At 50.1% G+C, this 16,809-nt stretch overlaps 1 protein-coding gene and 2 long non-coding RNA genes across 3 annotated transcripts in view; 1 reads left to right on the plus strand and 2 right to left on the minus strand.

Annotated features, from left to right (window-relative positions):
- Positions 1–16,809, minus strand: part of LOC120384367 — a 166,337-nt gene that overhangs the window by 110,811 nt on the left and 38,717 nt on the right. The gene's annotated exons all lie outside the window — the stretch shown is intronic.
- LOC120384404 lies at positions 4,202–13,638 on the plus strand. Its single transcript, XR_005588859.1, has 3 exons — positions 4,202–4,309; positions 8,204–8,350; positions 13,270–13,638. It is a non-coding gene; the product is annotated as an uncharacterized LOC120384404 (long non-coding RNA).
- On the minus strand, positions 12,220–15,919 carry LOC120384387. The gene is made up of 9 exons (XR_005588821.1): positions 15,721–15,919; positions 14,965–15,331; positions 14,785–14,864; positions 14,221–14,393; positions 13,863–13,952; positions 13,577–13,650; positions 13,227–13,342; positions 12,796–12,938; positions 12,220–12,571 (listed from the first exon to the last, which is right to left on the minus strand). It is a non-coding gene; the product is annotated as an uncharacterized LOC120384387 (long non-coding RNA).

Raw genomic sequence — 16,809 nt, forward strand, 5'->3', positions numbered from 1 at the left:
GGGGCAGCGTGCTCAGGGGAGGAGGCAGAGCAGGGGTGAGCTGGGGCAGGGAGCGGTTCCCCTGTGTGCCAGGCCCCCCCTTACTTGCTGCAGACAGCCCTCCCCGCGCCACCCTGCCCCAGCTCCCTCCACCTAAATGCCCATGACGACCGGGGTGGCCGAAGATCCGGCTGCCGCAGTCGCCGCCGAAGGACCCAAAATGCCGCCCCCCAAATGCTAGCGCCCTAGGTGACTGCCTAGGTCACCTAATGGGTTGCACTGACCCTGTCCAGCCTCCAGACTCGGGTGGTCCCTGTGATTGTTGTGGAGCTTCCCAGGATGAAGACATCAAGCCAGTTACATTCAGCTGGAGCTCGACTACATTTTGCAATTAAAAACAAACCACCATGGGAGGATGGGGAAAGCAGCCAGAGACAATACTTGTACCTGTAGAGCTGGTAAAGGCACAGATAACACAGAGATGAGTTGTGTAAACCCCAGAGAGAGACAAAGATTAGTGAGGGCTCCAGGCCAACCGCCGGCTGCAAACACCGCATGAGAAGCCAAAGGCATTAAATGCTAAGCCTGGGGCTGTTCAAAGGGGCGCGGTGCCCAGCTTCCAATCAGCATCAGTGGCTCTGGGTTGCTCTGAGAATCCCACTGTACAATCAGTGGGGAGGAGGCAGGAGCAGCTGCTGGCACCCACCTGCACACTCCGGAGCTGCTGCTGTCCAGTTCCCCGACGCCAAGCACTGCACCGTGTCCAGCCCTTGCAGTTCAAACCCCTCCTGGCACTGGAACTTGCATGTGGAGTTGTAGCTAAATTCCCCCAGGGGATGACTGCAGTCAGGCCCAGGGTCAAGGTTTTTGCACCTCACAACTAAAAGGAAATACAGCAGCATGAGCAGCTGGGAGGATTTCAAGCACACCTGCCTGTGGCTTCCCCTAGCTGCCAGGTCTCAGGCTCTCTGGAGCACAGCCTGCCCCAGCTCCTCGGCTTGAGAGCCGCAGCATCCACACTGCTACGTGCAAAGCTCGGGCTTGAGCCCCCTGGCCCAGACCTGGCTAGCTGGGCCTGCACCCGGCTGCAATGGAGACGTGCCGTGACGGCCCTGCTGGGGCTGAGCTCGGCAAGGCAGGAAGAAGAGCACGTGCTTTGTCTGGGGAGCAGAGCGAGCTGAGCAGCCTGTCTGAGAAGCTGCGTCTGGCAGTCGGGCACAAGCCGATGCCCCGCCCAGCTGAGAGACTTTCCGGGCCTGGCAGCTGCTGCAGACTCAGCCCAGCAGGAGGCTCTGCCCCCAGTTGAGGCCTGGGCACCCTGCTCAGCCCTAAGGGAGAGGCGACTGTCTGTGCTGCTTGGGCAGCTCCAGCTGACAGGGGATGGGGGGCAGCCTTACCCCTAAGGGAGGCAAACTGCCTGGGCTGGGGCGGGCGTGCTAGAGCCGCAGGGCGGGCGGGCGCTTGGGAGGCTACACCCCCACCCCACTCTGCCTCCTTGGCCAGGGAGCCATGGCAAAGGCCCCTCCTCCGGCTGGGCTGGCCCCCCTCTTTGGTGAATCGAGGAGCAGCACTGAGGGTGCCCAGGCCGTCGCCCCAGAGGACGTCTCTGGGGAGACCCTCCAGAAAGTAAATGCAGTGACTGTAGCAGGCCCTGCGGCGGGGCTCCCCCCCAGTGTCCCTGTTCGACTGCCCTCACCGTGTTCACACTCCGGCCCGTAGAAGCCAGGGTAGCAATCACAGGTGTAGTTCCCGATGGTCTCCACGCACTCGCCGCGCTGGCTGCAGGAGGAACGCTGGCAAGATGTGATTCCAGGGGCTACTTAGGCACTCCAATTCCTATATAAAAGAAAGGAAATTAAATAAATATTAGACCCACTCAGCTCTAATACTAACATGCTATGACATCTTGTGGCAAGTCACTTAAGGGAGACAGGTTAGGTTTAAAATGTTAATGTTTGTTCTTACTTTGTTACTAACTCTGTGGAGCGAGCGACCCCGTCAGGACTCCTGGGCTCTATCTCAGCTCTGGGAGGGGAGTGGAGTCTAAGTGGCTTACAGCAGGAGCAGCTACATCTTGGTTCTATATAAGAACGGCCAGACTGGGTCAGACCAAGGGTCCATCTAGCCCAGTGTCCTGTCCTCCGACAGTGGCCAATGCCAGGTGCCTCAGAGGGAATGAACAGAACAGGGAATCATCAAGTAATCCATGCCCTGTCCCCCACTCCCAGCTTCTGGCAAACAGAAGCTAGGGCCATGCAGAACATGGGGTTCCTTCCCACCCTGACTAATACCTATTGATGGACCTGTCCTCCAGGAACTTCTCTAGTTCTTTTTGAACCTTGTTATAGTTTTGGCCTTCACAACATCCTCTGGCAAGGAGTTCCACAGGTTGACTATGAAGCAATACTTTGTTTTAAATCTGCTGCCAATTAATTTCATTGGGTGGCCCCTAGTTCCTATGTTATCTGAAGAAATAATTGACATTTCCTTACTGAATGTTCATGATTTTCAACCCCCCTAGTCGTCTCTTTTCCAAGCTGAAAAGTCCCAGTCTTTTTAATCTCTCCTCATGGGGAAGGTGTTCCATACCCCTAAGCATTTCTGTTGCCCTTTCCAAATCTAATATGTCTTTTTTGAGCTGGCGTGACCAAATGCACACAGTATTCAAGATGTGGGCAGACCATGGATTTAGATTGAGGCAACATGATATTTTCTGTCTTATTATCTATCCCTTTCTTAATAATTCCCAATATTCTGTTAGCTGTTTTGACTGCTGCTGCACACTGAATGGATGTTTTCAGAGAACTATCCACAATGACTCCACGATCTCTTTCTTGAGTGGTAACAGCTAATTTAGACCCCATCGTTTTGTATTTATAGTTGGAATTATATTTTCCAATGTGCGTTACTTTGCATTTGTCAACATTGAATTTCATCTGCTATTAGGGTGATCAGATGTCCCGATTTTAGAGGGACAGTCCCGATTTTGGGGTCTTTTTCTTATAGAGGCTCCTATTACTCCCCACCCCGTGTCGATTTTTCACATTTCCTGTCTGGTCACCCTATGTAAGGGGTTGTGTCTGGCCAGACTGATCAGTGGAGCTGGTTGTGACTGTCACAGGTCAGCACTATCTGGTTGTGTCTGTGTGTTAATGAAGGGGCTGATTGATACCTGTCTATGGAGGAAGAGCCTGCTGGACCCACCAAGGATAAAGCAGTGCAGCTGGTCAGAGCAGCCAGTAGGGAAACGATGCTGCTGCTGGCAGAACTGGTGAAGAAATAGCATTCACCTTGACAGGGCTGTTGGGGGATTCAAATTTGGATCTGTTCACCTGCTGGGGAAAAGAGAGCAGCTGGTTCTGTCTGCCAGGATGGAAGCAAGGACGTGAGTTGTACCTTCTCAGAGGAAAGCACTGGAGACTGGCAAATAGTGGGACACAGACTGTATCTCAGGGTGTGACTGGGGCAGGATGTGTAACCATAGCGACCAGTGGGTCCTTTCCCATCCTGGTCCTTGCTCGCATGCACAGGGTCAAACTGATCGCCATGGTTGGGGTCAGGAAGGAATTTTCCTCCAAGGCAGAATGGCCAGAGACCCTGGAGTTTTTTCGCCTTCCTCTGGGGCATCAAGCAGGGACCAGCCCTTAGGGCCATTTAGAAACAGACAATAAAAAACAATAGAAAGTGAAATCTGTCACCTTTCATCATTGCCTCTGTGCTTCTTTAAAAAACAGCTGTTCTCCCCCTCCCCCATACACATGACCCTTCCCCATCTCTCTGCACACGGGACCTTCCCTCCATGAGCAGTGTGTCACCCTCCCCCACCCCCTGCAATCCCTGCAGCTCTCCCCACTTGTTTCCCTTGGTTTCTCTCCCTGTATTTATTCTATTTCTTCTTCCATCCCCCCCTTTTTTGGGGCTATTTCCATCAGATCTTTACTTGTTTCTGAGTTTTTCTTTTTTCTGCTGTCTTTTCTATCTTTTCTCTCCATTTACTTCCTGCAATGGGGCGGACTAGGCCCAGAGGCCCCCTGCTGGAGGCCTCAGGGTCCTGCCACATCCGTCCCAGGAAAGGAGCAGTGGAGCTAAGTCTTCCGAGCAGCCTAGAGAGACTGTACAGGGTGTGACCAATCAGGGAAAGGCAGCAGAAAGCAGCCAATCAGGGTGCAGGAGGGCCATATAAAAGGAGTTTCAGCTGCAGTGTCAGTCCGTTCCTTGCTTAAGCTAAAGGAGTGTAGAGGGGCTCTTGGCTGGCTAAAGGCAATGGCTGGTTGGCAGTGAGGAAGAGCTCCTGGCTAGCTACTGGGTCTGAATGTAGAAGAGCCCTGAGGTAAGGGTGAAGTATTGGTGAAGGCTGGGGCTGTGGGGAAGTGGCCCAGAGAAGTATCTGTGGTGTGTGGCTGCTGTTCTTAGGATCCCTGGGGTGGGACCTGGAGTAGTGGGTGGGCCTGGGTCTCCTCTCCTCCCATAGGCCACTGGGGAACTGGACTTACAGTTGAACTGTGATTGACACCCCCCCTCCCAAGGGGGAACAGAACTGCTAAGACTCCCAGCTGGGGCCAGAAGAGACCCAGTGGGTGAAAATGATTCCCTCCAGGGAGGGAGGACTTCCTGGGGGTGTGGCCTGATACTATTTGAAGCTTGCAGACACACTTGACCAGGGGGTGCTCATGAGAGGCGGGTGCCCCCCTGTTATACATTCCCTTCCTGGTCTCTGGTTGCCTCCCCTTCTGGCCCAAAGCTTCCCAATCTCCTGCCCTGCTCCCAGGCTGTTTCTAATCAGCTCCAAGTGTTAACAAACAAGCAAAGTCTGATTCAGATACTGTAGGAAGGAGTCTTCTAAAAACTCCTGTAATAAAGGGATATTGACAAGCTCCCCACAGGTGAAATGCCCCATGGTGTAGAGAGCTGGGCCAAGCCCTGTGCCCCAGGTGAACTTGCAAACCAGGGTTTAGCTCCCCACTGCTCACACACAGGCTGAGTTGTGCCCTGCACTGTAATGCAGAGAGGTGGCATTTCCCCTGGGTCTCTGTCACCCCCATCAGACCCTACTGCAGTCAAACCCAGCCCTGCCCCTCAGACCCACTGTGACGGAGCGATTCTGGCGGGACCCAACTGAGAGTGCCAAATCAGGACCAATTGCTCAAACAGGGCAGTTACAGCCCCAGGCTGGGGTTTTTCCACCTCTAAGGCAAACCAAACCAGCCAGACAAAAGGGACTTTGGTCTCACCCCACTGGCTAACCACAAGTCACACAAGCAATTTCCTTAGACACTCCAGTCTCCCAGTATCACCACCAGTGCACTCGTCCTGGGGATAAATGGTTATGAAAACCAACACCCCAATAAAAGAAAAAGGTTCCCTCGATCCCAAAGGACCAAGCCCCAGACCCAGGTCAATATACACATTAGATCTTACCCACAAATCACGCTGTTGCCAATCCTTTAGAATCTAAAATCTAAAGGTTTATTTACAAAGGGAAAAAGGTAGAGAAGAGAGGTAGAATTGGTTAAATGGAATCAATTACATACAGTAATGGCAAAGTTTTTAGTTCAGGCTTGCAGCAGTGATGGAGTAAACTGCAGGTTCAATTTAAGTCTCTGGAGAACATCCCCCACTGGGATGGGTCCTTCAGTCCCTTGTGTAAAGCTTCAGTTTGTAGCAAAGTCCCTCCAGAGGTCAGAAGCAGGATTGAAGACCAGATGGAGATGAGGCATTAGGCTTATATAGACTTTTCCAGGTGTAAGAATCCCTTTGTCTTCACTGTGGAATTTTACAGCAAAATGGAGTCTAGAGTCACATGGGCCAGTCCCTGCATACTTTGCTGAGTCACAAGGCGTGTCTGCCTTCTCTCCATGGGTCAATTATGTAGCCGATGGCCCTTTAATGGGCCATCAATCCAGCTATGCCGGGCTAACATCAGCTTGTCTGGGAGGCTTCCCCCAGAAGCACAGCACAAACTTGAAATACTGACAGCATAGAGCCAACATTCATAACTTCAACTAAAAATGATACAGACATACAGACAGCATAATTATAACCAGCAACCCATAACCTGGTCTTAGACACCTTATATGACCCCCTTTACTTAGGATTTGGTGCCACTACAGGACCTTGGTTGCAACCTATGTTCTATATGGTCCAAATTTATATCAATAACGTCACACCCACTCAGAGGAAAGCTGGGTGAATGTTCCCAGCTGTGATGGGGAAGGAGCACAGGGTAAAGTTCTAGCCCCACTGAAGTCAGTGGGGACGTTGCCATTGACTCCCATAGTTCTGGGATTTCACCCACAGCCTCGCTGGTCACAGGTCAGACAGAAGCATGGACACTCCTCTCAGTCCAATGCACCTGGGGGGTGTTTGTGTTAACCAAGAGATGAGCTGCTGTCGGAATGACCTGCAGCTGGGAATGCCGGCAAAGTCTGACTAGGGGACTGGATGGGGGAGTCAGCCAGGATCACATGATTGCAGGTGCTTGGAGAGACCCTCTATGGAGGTGGAGAGGGAGGTTGACTCAGGTTCTTATCTAGGAGCGAGGTAGGTTAGATCATGTCCAAATCCCACTGCCATTTGTCCTGCCTGCTCACTAATGTTCTCTGCCTGTTCCCATAAAGGTTCACAGGCAGGCTCTACCCATTCTCCTCCTAGTTATTTCTGCGTCACCAATTCGCCATTGTCTTCTTGTCCAGATTTTCCTTTCCTTACAGCCAATGGGAAAGTTATAAACAAGGGAATATTGCAGCAGGACCCCTGTGGAGAGTTTGCTGGATGTGACTGAGTGAGCATCCTATGAGTGCAAGGCAACAAAACCCCACCAACATCCCCAGCAGCTGTAGACAATAGACTACCCCGAACATGAGAAGTAGGGCATGGTCCTGTGGCTCTAGTTAACCACCGACCTTCTCAGAGGCTGCTGGTGGAGCGAGAGGTCTGGGGCCTATGTCAGACCCTGCTCACTCCACTGCTGGAAGCAAAAGCCGTGCTAAAGAGCTACAGATGGTACTAGCAGAGTGGCAGGAGCTGTACTAAAGACAGCATCAGATCAGTGTCTGGCCAAGTCACCCCTTGGAAAAGAACATGCTGACTTTGGGGAAGTTTGGTGACCTCATGGGGAAATGCGACAATAAGTAGGGAGTGGTGGCGGTGGTGATGATGATAAAAACAAAGACTACTGCAGTCCTGTCTAAAAGAATTGCTCCGTTCTCTGGCTTCCACGCCACTCTCTTTCCCCTGGCCCCCCACCACCCCAAAATAAATCGTGTGGTGGTCAAAGTCACCCTGGCCCACCAGGCAGTCACTGGTGATGCTGGGAATTTTTCCCCACAAAAACTCTGCTGAAAACTGTTTTTGTTCTCTCTGTTTGACACTTTTTTAAATGGACACTGACAAAACGGAAACTTTTTCAAACAAGCAATGTTCTGTGTGAAATGTCTTGATGGGGAAATGGGAGTGAGCTTTGAAATGCTGCAAGCTGAGGAGCTTGCAGTAGCTATGGCTGTTTTAACAGGGGATGGCTTTAATTATGTCAATGATTAATAAGATAGTACAGTATCCCTTGTGCTGTTGCATTTTACTGTTTTTATGCTGTTTCTCAATTTTTTAATTGTGATTGTCCAGCACAGTTTAGTACTAAAAATGCAAATGAAAATTGGGGAATTTCTCACTTGTTCCCACTTGTGAGATAAAAACAGTGGTTTGCTGTTAAAATGCTCAGCAATGAAATAGTTAATGTAGACATTCTCAATTTGGTACAGAAATAACACGTCTGTTAAGATACACTGAGCAGCTCACATCTCTGAGCTGTGTCTGCCTGCAGGCTCAGGATGACAGCTCTGCAGCAGGAAGGGCTTCTTTACAATAGATGGAGTCCCTGCTGGGAAGAGAAGTGACCCACCGAGCTGCCTTAAGGAGTCAGTGGCTGGTCAAGCTGTGATCTCAGCTTGAGTTCCTTCTCTGAGCAGTTTCTGTCTATGGAGTTCTGGAAAAACAGCTGGTGGAGCAGCTGTTGGCTGCTCTTTCCCTTCTTCACCAGTGGATGGTGGCGATGAGCCACATAACATCTGCGTGTCAGGCTGCCAGGCTCACACAATGCCTGGGCTGGTAGCTGTGAGCTCTGCTACCAGCTCCAGAGTTCCAGTACCATGGTGACTGACACTCCTAAAACACAGACAAGGTGGGTGAAGCAGGTAATCTCTTACTGAACCAGGTTTCCTGCTTTCAGGCGCCACAGAGCTCCTCAGGTCACAAGAAGCTCCAAAGCTTGTCTCTTCCACCATCAGAACTTGGTCCAGTAAAAGAGATTACCTCACGCATCTTGTCTGTGTCTCCTCTTGGGACCAACCCAGCTACAACAACTCTCCTGAACTGGGTAAGTTAGATTCTGTTACAGTGGCTGGATTGGTGCAGACAGCCTGAAAGAAAATTGTACAGGGACTTGGGAGCTAGACCTGGTCAGAAAACGTTATTCCTTAAAAGTTTGTGGAAAATATTTAAATGACTGTTTCTGTGACTTCTTTGGGGTTTTATTTAAAAAGTCCCTTAACTTCTCAGGTTTTGAAAACTGATTTTTTTTTTGGCTCTCCTGCAAGTCATTTAAAATGCAACACCTCACTGACATGTTTCCAAAATTACTTTCATCAGAAAATTTTTGAACAAAGTTTGACCAGCTCCGCTGGAGATCAGGGTTCTCTCCTGCTTCATTTGAGCACTGGACCACTTGCAGCTTGGTGCTTGGTCTATTGTGAGGTCACTGGACCAGATCCACCAAGATATTTAGACTCCTAATTCCCAGGGATTTCCACAGGCGTTCAGGGCCTAAATACCTCTTGAGGCTACAGACTGTCCCATTCCGATTCTTCAGTCCTCTAAAGTGCTCCACCAAAACCAGGTTAGGAAAAATCTGCTATTTCAAGAGTGAAATACAAGCAAGAAAAACCTTGTCCCAGGTCACAAACCCTATTCTGTTCCCTGTTCAGGTGAGCTCACAATGCCCTAGCGATGTAGGACAGTGCAGTTAATCCTAGGTAACAGGCTGGGAAATGGACAGTGTTAAGGCTGATGGGAGAAAAGGACATTGTATCTCCAGTAACTTATCAGTATCTTAAGATGCAGGAGACTGGTTCCAGTGTCAGTCATGGGAGGCAGTGATCTGCCAGCAACAATTCTGCCTGTGGTCAAAGGTGACGACTATTAAATGCCCAGTGATGTTATGAGCTGAAGTGTCACCACCTGGAATCTGCTCCCCTCCCCTGTGGTTGTTACATCCCAGCAGCAATCACAGGCCAGGGGTTAACTGACTTGGGCTCCAAGGTTGGCCAGTCAGAGAGTGATGTGACTCCCCCCAGAAGCTATTGAAGGGAGGTTGACACAGCCCATGCAGGAGGGGAGTTTTAGCAACAAGCAGGCTGTGGAGCAGAGACCCTGGAGGACTTTGCAGCACAAATGACATTTGTGGCTGCTGCTGGTGGTACCTCTTGTGGGGGGAGAGGCAGAAGTGATGGGCTTTCCCTGTGCTGAATTCAGGAAGGAGCAGTGACTGGCCAATAAAAAGGGCTATTAGTTGAATTTCCAAAATGTCTCTGAAAAACCAGTTCTGTCCTGTCTCTGGAGGACCCTGCTTAATACTTGTGAAGTTTATTCAGGGCTCATGAAAAGGGGCTCCCTGACCCAGGCAGAGCTCAGGGCTCTGTAGGGAGGAGGGTGTATGGGGACCCAGGTGGAACGTCCAGGGCCAAGATGAAAGCCGTGATCCTCTGCAGAACAGGAAATGGGACACCTGTTTTATGATTCCCGTCCTGAGGACTGGAGATGCCCCTGAGTGACTGGAGTCTGCAGGATAGAGTTACTGATGGTTCAATGACAGAAGGAGCAGCTGTCGGCAGAACATCAGGCCACGGGGGAGGAGAGGGGTGGTCAGATCCTGATGGTCAGGAGCTTTAGGGAGAGCTAGAGACACTGTGCGGAGACCTGGAAACCCTGGAGAAGATGAAATTCTATAGACTGACTGGCATTCAGGAGTGTGGGGCACTTGGGGAACATGGCTATATGTGACCATGGAGTCTGTTCTGGATTGGCAGTGAGAGCAGTCCAGAGGGGGCCTCACACGTAATGGAAAGGCAGATTTTTCTGAAGGGGGGTGTATGTCACTCAGTGGCTGGCACCAGGAATTGAAGTAGGTCCCGCACCCCTGTTGGACAAATGAAGGGGGCCAGGCAGCACCTGGGGCTCTCAGAGCCAGAGCGCAATTCCTGAGAGGGAGGGGCTATGAGGAGGATGGGGTAGGAAATGGCAGGAAGCATCTGCCAGAGTCCCCTGAGATACAGAAAGAGTTTTTCAGCTCAATCTTGATTAGTTCTAGTTTGGGACTAACCTGTGTCCGAGCCTGGGTGTGGCAGTGAGCCCTTGGCAAGCTGGGGAGAAGCCCGGCCGTGCGACGGTTTCCTTCTTTCGAAAGAGTCTCATGTAGCCCTAGGCTGTGAGAGATGCTGCCTTCAATCCGATCTCCCCTCCCCTGCTGGGGTCTCCATCACTCTCCCGACTCATGTGTCTCTTTCCCTCTGTCACTGGCCACATGGAACCAGTGGGAGCTGCAGGTCTCCTGCTAGTCTGGGTCCAGCAATCACTCTGTCTGTCCTGTGTCTTTGTGCCATCAGCCCCACTCTCTGGTGTCTGGTGTTTGACCCTGGCTAACGCTTGGGGATGCAGTGTGTGTGTGGAAGCTGGATGCACAGTTAAGCTCTGCCCCTCTCCATGTAGGTGGGGCTGTGATCACCAGTCACATGTTACGATGTGGGGTTTTAACTGGTGGTTTTATACTCCTGCAGCCAGCTCCTCCTAGGCAGGGTGTGTACAGACCGTGGTGCAGTGTTCAGGCCAGGCTGAGATGGGTCGGAACCATCCCTCCACCTCTCTATGATCTCGTGGCAGGGGTGGGGTGGGGAAGGGTTACAAGAAAATAAACCCCTGATCTGACCTTCCTCCCCACTACCCTTGGTTTGGGTTCATTTTGCCAAATAGAAGCTGAAAGGAGGAGATTGTTGCAAACCAGGACCACGACCTTCCCCATTTTGCTCTTCTCTGGTGTTAGGACCCCTCCTGCACCACTGTTTGTGAGTGACACCAGTTCACGTGGTATCTTTGCACAGGATATCGCATTCTCCCCAACTGCCTTCCCAAGGTACGAGTCACTTGTATTGTCTTCACCTTGGAGATGCTGTCTCCCTGCAGGGAGAATCGGGCCCCGGTGGCTTTCAGGCGGCTGGGTTTATAGAGGTTTGAGACCCCACAACAACGTTTTGGGCATTGCCCTGTGGTTTAGGTTCAGCGTGCGGCTGGGAAGCTGATTGGGGAGGGGCAGGAAGTGGATGCAGACGTAACATGTTACTGGCCCCTCTCCCTCTTCTCATCCCCTCCAGCCACGTGCTGCTAATACTGACCCTGTCCTGTGTCCCCTGGTCGTGCTCCCAGTCCCCTGAGGCAGATCATGGAGATCTGATTTCCCAGAATGCCTGTAATGAGATCTATGGACCCCATGCTGGGCAATACAGGGGGAATGAGCTCTTGCAGCCCAACCTGGCACCGCCCTGAGAGGTGCCAGACTTGGATGGGGGGTTAGAAGAGAAGAGGGCACAGCTGGAGCAGACTGCAGAGGACAGCTGAAGGCAAGAGCTTCCTGGATGCCTGATGGTCCCCTCTGGAGTGAGGGGTAGCCAGAGCAGAACCCACCCTGGGGGACTATTCGCTGCTAGCCTGTGAGCCCAGTTCAGGAGCCCAGGGAGTGGTGGCCCCACCATGCCAATGGAAGAGTTGCTCTGGGGTCACTGACTGCCCCTTTCAGAGCCATCTTTGAGGGGATCTTAGGTCCGGAGCAGCGGGGCAGAGCGCTTGGATGTGGCCGACCGAAGGCCTTGGCCTGGCCCCTGGGGGCATCCTGGGAGAGGAACATGGTAACAGTGCCGCTGTGCTTCCTGCTTTCCCCTCGACCGGAGCACCTGGCCATGTCCCCTCCCCATCCCTGGGGGCCGTGCACACGGCTTTTCCCTCTCTGGGACGGTGGGCTGGTCCCTCCTGTGCTGGGTCCCTGCTGGAGTGGGACAGTGACATGGGGGCCATGCTGGCACGGATGGGGGAGCAGTGCACCTGGGAGGGACTCTGCCCTGCTGCGGGGCTGGGAGCATGGGCATGGCCGAGGGACACAGGACGGGTTTATAGAAAATTCAAAAAACAAAGGAAGACAAGTTCTCTCTGATGGATTTTATTATGTCTGTTCCTAAATGGCCCTAAGGGCTGGTCCCTGCTCGATGCCCCAGAGGAAGGCGAAAAACCTCCAGGGTCTCTGGCCAATCTGCCCTGGAGGAAAATTCCTTCCTGACCCCAAACATGGCGATCGGTTTCACCCTGTGCATGCGAGCCAGGACCACAGTGGGGAAAGGACCCACTGGTTGCTATGGTTACATACCCTGTCCCAGGCCCCTCCAGGATAGTGCCTGTGTCCCAGCACTAACCCGTCTCCAGGGCTTTCTTCTTTACTTCCATCCCAGCAGCAACCTTTGAACATTGTGTCTTGAATATTGTCCACGCTGGCTCTTTCCTTCATCTGAAAGAAAAACCAAAGCCACTGATGTCACTCAAGTGACAAGCAGGTTCACCACCTCCTAATAAAGATGAATCTCCTGACATCTGCCATCCCCCTCACATCCTCTTAGCTCCTGAGATGTGTGATCAGCTGTAACAAACCCTTTGGCACAACATAAGTTACAATCAGCACTACAAAATTGCTATGCTCATTTCTTAGACTTACCAAATGCTGCTTACCTCTCCTCAGAGCCAATCCTGTTGCTTTATTGAATGAAGGGACTTTCATATTTTGAGATCCAATCGTCCTTTCTGGTGTTGAATCTGTTCAGCTCCATTCCTATTCCTTTGTACTCAAATCCTGAGCATCTGTAACTCTCCTCCTGAAAAGACAAATCCATTTGGCAATAAGGGAATCCTAAATGCTCACCTCCTTGTCAGTGATGGTCTGCTGCATTGTGGGTTGGAAACTTGAAGGTGATAAGTGATTGTCTTCCCATTCTAGTCAAGGAAGGCAACTTTTTGCAGGTCTGGCAACATGCATTTGTTTGTTCTGCAGTAATATGACTGCTTATAGTCCTCAATCCCCAGGAGATCAGATCAGCTCCATTTCTTTCACCTGAAGGGAAACCAGATCCATCAATTTCTCCATTATGAAGTGAGTGCCTTACCTCTTGGTAGCAGTGACGAGTTTTGCTTGTTTCCTTTCTGTAGATATCCCAGATCTTCTAGCAACTTCCTGAAGATTTCACACTCTCAACGTTCAAATCATCTGCATTTCTCTCATCTGAAAGTATGAGGATCTATTCATTTCCACTTGAATGTTAAAGAAAGGTGCTTTTTTTCCTCTTACCAACTGACATGGCTGGTTCAGCTAGTGGGATTTGCATTAATCCCTTCTAGAACACAACAGCCCTCTGGTCTCCTTCCATCTGGAGATGCAATTTGGCCTATTTATTTGGTCTGCAAGTGTTGCTTTAGCACCAGATTCATTTAGAACCAGGGAAACTTAAATGCTTACCTCCATGTCTGTGATGTTCTGCTGACTTGATTCAGATTTGCGACTAGCTGAACTACTTGAAGTGGCTTTTTTGTCTGTGTGTTATTTCAAGGGAATAAAAAAAAAAACATTTTGTCACTGGAGTCCTCAATGGATTGAGCAGTTGGCAAGTCCATATTGCTTTATCTTGTGTCTGCTTTTGACACTCTCCCCATGACAAGTAAGGTCTTCCACAGTTTTTCTCCCTGAAAGCAAAATCCACACCACTTCATGTACACATGGATGTTTGGAGACTGGTATTTCTTACCTCCTTGCCCAGGACAGCCATGCCACTAAGCCTCACTTCTCCCTGGTAGGAATGGCCACCTGGTCTCTTCATATCTCAGAAGAGCAAAACCTGCAATCAATGTTTGATAGAATTATTTATTACTACTTATTACAGCTATGAAGAGTCATCAGTGGAGAAGGTTCCTTAGCATCCAGATCATTAGGCTTCTAGAGACCTTTCAGTGCTCACCTCCTTGTCAGTCATGTTCCACTGCAAGGCTTTGATTCTTAGCGGTACAGCTAGCTACACTGGTTAAAACCTGAAGGTTATAAATGGCTGCTTGCCTTTTTCTGAACTAGAAGTAAAATGCTCCTTCCCTCTGGCCAAGTATTGTTACCTGTCTGACTTTTTTTTTCTTAAATTCAGCAGCCTCTCATCCTCCCTTGAATGGTAAGACCTTCCTTTCACCTGAAAATAGAAACAGAGCCTTTCATTCCTGCCTCCATGCTGTGAGGAGGTGCGTTCCTTACCTCTTGATAGAAATGATCAGTTCCGCTTATTTCTTGACATCTGAAAAATAAGCAACAATGATCAATTAGGCACAAATAGAATCAGCTGGACAACTCCTCTCTGCAAATGCAAGAACAGGCTCAATGCTCATCATCACACTCTGGTTAGTTGCACTTGTTCTTTGAAATAACTTCCCTGTTACATCCTTGTAGGAACAAGCAATGGCCTTCTCTGGGAAGGAAAAAGGAACAAAGGTCATCATCATTGGTTAGAATTACCAATTACTTTCCTTTCATCTGAACAGGTTGCTCCCATTTTTAGTGCTTTATTCAGTACAGCAATTTCTTGTGCTCTTTAGAGAGATGAAGATTTCCTCAGTTACCTTCCTTCCACCTGAATGGATGACCAGAACCATTGACTATTTACAATACATCATTCCCATATTTCTTACCTCCTTAAAAGGATGGATCAGCTAATTCCTTCCTGTAAACTACAGCCATGTGTCATCCTTGCATCTTGAAATATGACCACCTGCAAAGATCAATGTTTGACAGACCTTATTTTTGTCAGGCAACAAATGTAAATGAATTGTCATTGGATTCATTTTGTAATAGGGAATATAAATGCACACCTTCTGCGTGATGAATTGCTGGATTAGTTTCTCTCTTTCTCTCCATACAATCAGCTGTACTGTTAATCTAGTAAGTATAAGTGCTTTCCTTATTCTTGGCTAGAGCAAGTCAATACTTCTGTAACCTCTCAGAAGCTTTGGTTATGTATCTTGCTTTCTTCTTATGAAACTGCTTGTAGCCTTTGACAGCAAAGGCTAGATTCACTTTCTTCACCTGAAAGTACACTGAGATTGGTTAGTTTCCACTCCATTGCTAGGAGAAGGTGCATTCCTTACCTCTTGATATGAACAGGATCTCTTACTACTTCTGACAGACAAGCGGCAGTGATCAAATCAACAGAAATAAGAGATCACGTTGCAGTTGGACCTGAAAGGTAAGAACCAAGCTGATACCAACTCTCAGCTATGGCCAGTTGTAACCTTTCCTTTTTGAATTGTACAAATACCTGCATTGTTAACCCTTAGTAGTTACAACTGGCTGCTTTGAGCATATCCTGACAAAGGCAATTGGGATTCTACATGATGCTAAAGAAATCCGTCTGGGTTCTTACCCCCATCCACTTCTGTGCTTCTCCTTTCTCTTCTCTTCTAGCCTCTTTGCCCACTCCTCTCTTTTTTTTCCTCTCTCCTCCCATTCCCCTTAGTTCCATGGTGTTTCTCATTAACTTCTTTGGGTTTCCCCCCCCACACACACACCCTCTCCTCCCTTATCAATACTTCATCCCTCCCTCCCTGACTTGTTTCCTTCCTCCTTACAAGAATACTTTCCTTCATCCTTCTGTGTCTCACGTTCCCTTTAGCAATGGAAGCAGGTTGGTCCCAAAGGCCCTGCTCCATCACCCTGGTCCCTGTACTCAGACCCACAGGCAGCAGCCATGTGCTCTGGGCGACAGCCTGGTGTGAAATGCTGTAGCCCCTGGGGGCTGACCCAACAATCACTGCATCACAACAGAGTCCCGGGTCATCACCACCTTGTCATTTGGGCAAAGTGACCTGTCTCATGCCCCTCCCCTCCAGGGGAGCTGTAGGGGGAAGGCCCTGGCTGACTCTAAACTCTCAAATGAGTCAAATTACACTCCAGATCTGGAGTCACCAGCTGGGGCTGTTTGTGACAGTGAATTCCAGGGTCATGAACGGCTCCTTTCCCTTACGCAGCCCTCACCTATAGGGTGACCCGATATCCCTATAAAATCAGGACAATTCTGATTTTGGGGTCTTTTTCTTATATAGGCTCCTATTTACCACCCCCTCCTCCCCGTGTCCGATTCTTCACACTTGCTCTCTGGTCACCCTATTCACCTGTCTCCATCTCTCTGTCTAGGTCACCATGCCTACGGTGGAATGTTCCACTTCCATCACAATGGGCCAGTTCTGAGCAGTGCTGAGCTCCTGCATCTCCCTCTGAAACCAGTGGGAGCTGCAGGTTGGGGTGACCAGATGTCCTGATTTTTATAGGGAAAGTCCTGATTTCTGGGTCTTTTTCTTATATAGGCTCCTATTTCCCCCACACACCCTGTCCCAATTTTTCTCACTTGCTGTCTGGTCACCGTAGCTGCAGGTGCCCAGCCTCTCTCAGGACTAACCCTGTTGGCTGCATTTCATGGGACCGGGCTGTCCTCCATCTTGTGGTCTAGGCTGATTGCTGCAGACCCACCCAGGGACTGACAGCCAGCGACTCCTGTACAGGGGAATCCAGGCAGGGATTTCAGTGTTAGCTGGAGATTGGCAGATACCAGAACCATCACTCCACCCTTCCATGATCGCTGGGGGCTCTGATAAAAGGGCACCTGTTATTGGCTGTGTGGGCCCATACGTTGTCCTGGCTCTGGCCAGGTAGCTGCCCCA

Source organism: Mauremys reevesii, linkage group 16 (assembly GCF_016161935.1).
Source record: "Mauremys reevesii isolate NIE-2019 linkage group 16, ASM1616193v1, whole genome shotgun sequence".
Lineage (NCBI taxonomy): Eukaryota > Metazoa > Chordata > Testudines > Geoemydidae > Mauremys > Mauremys reevesii.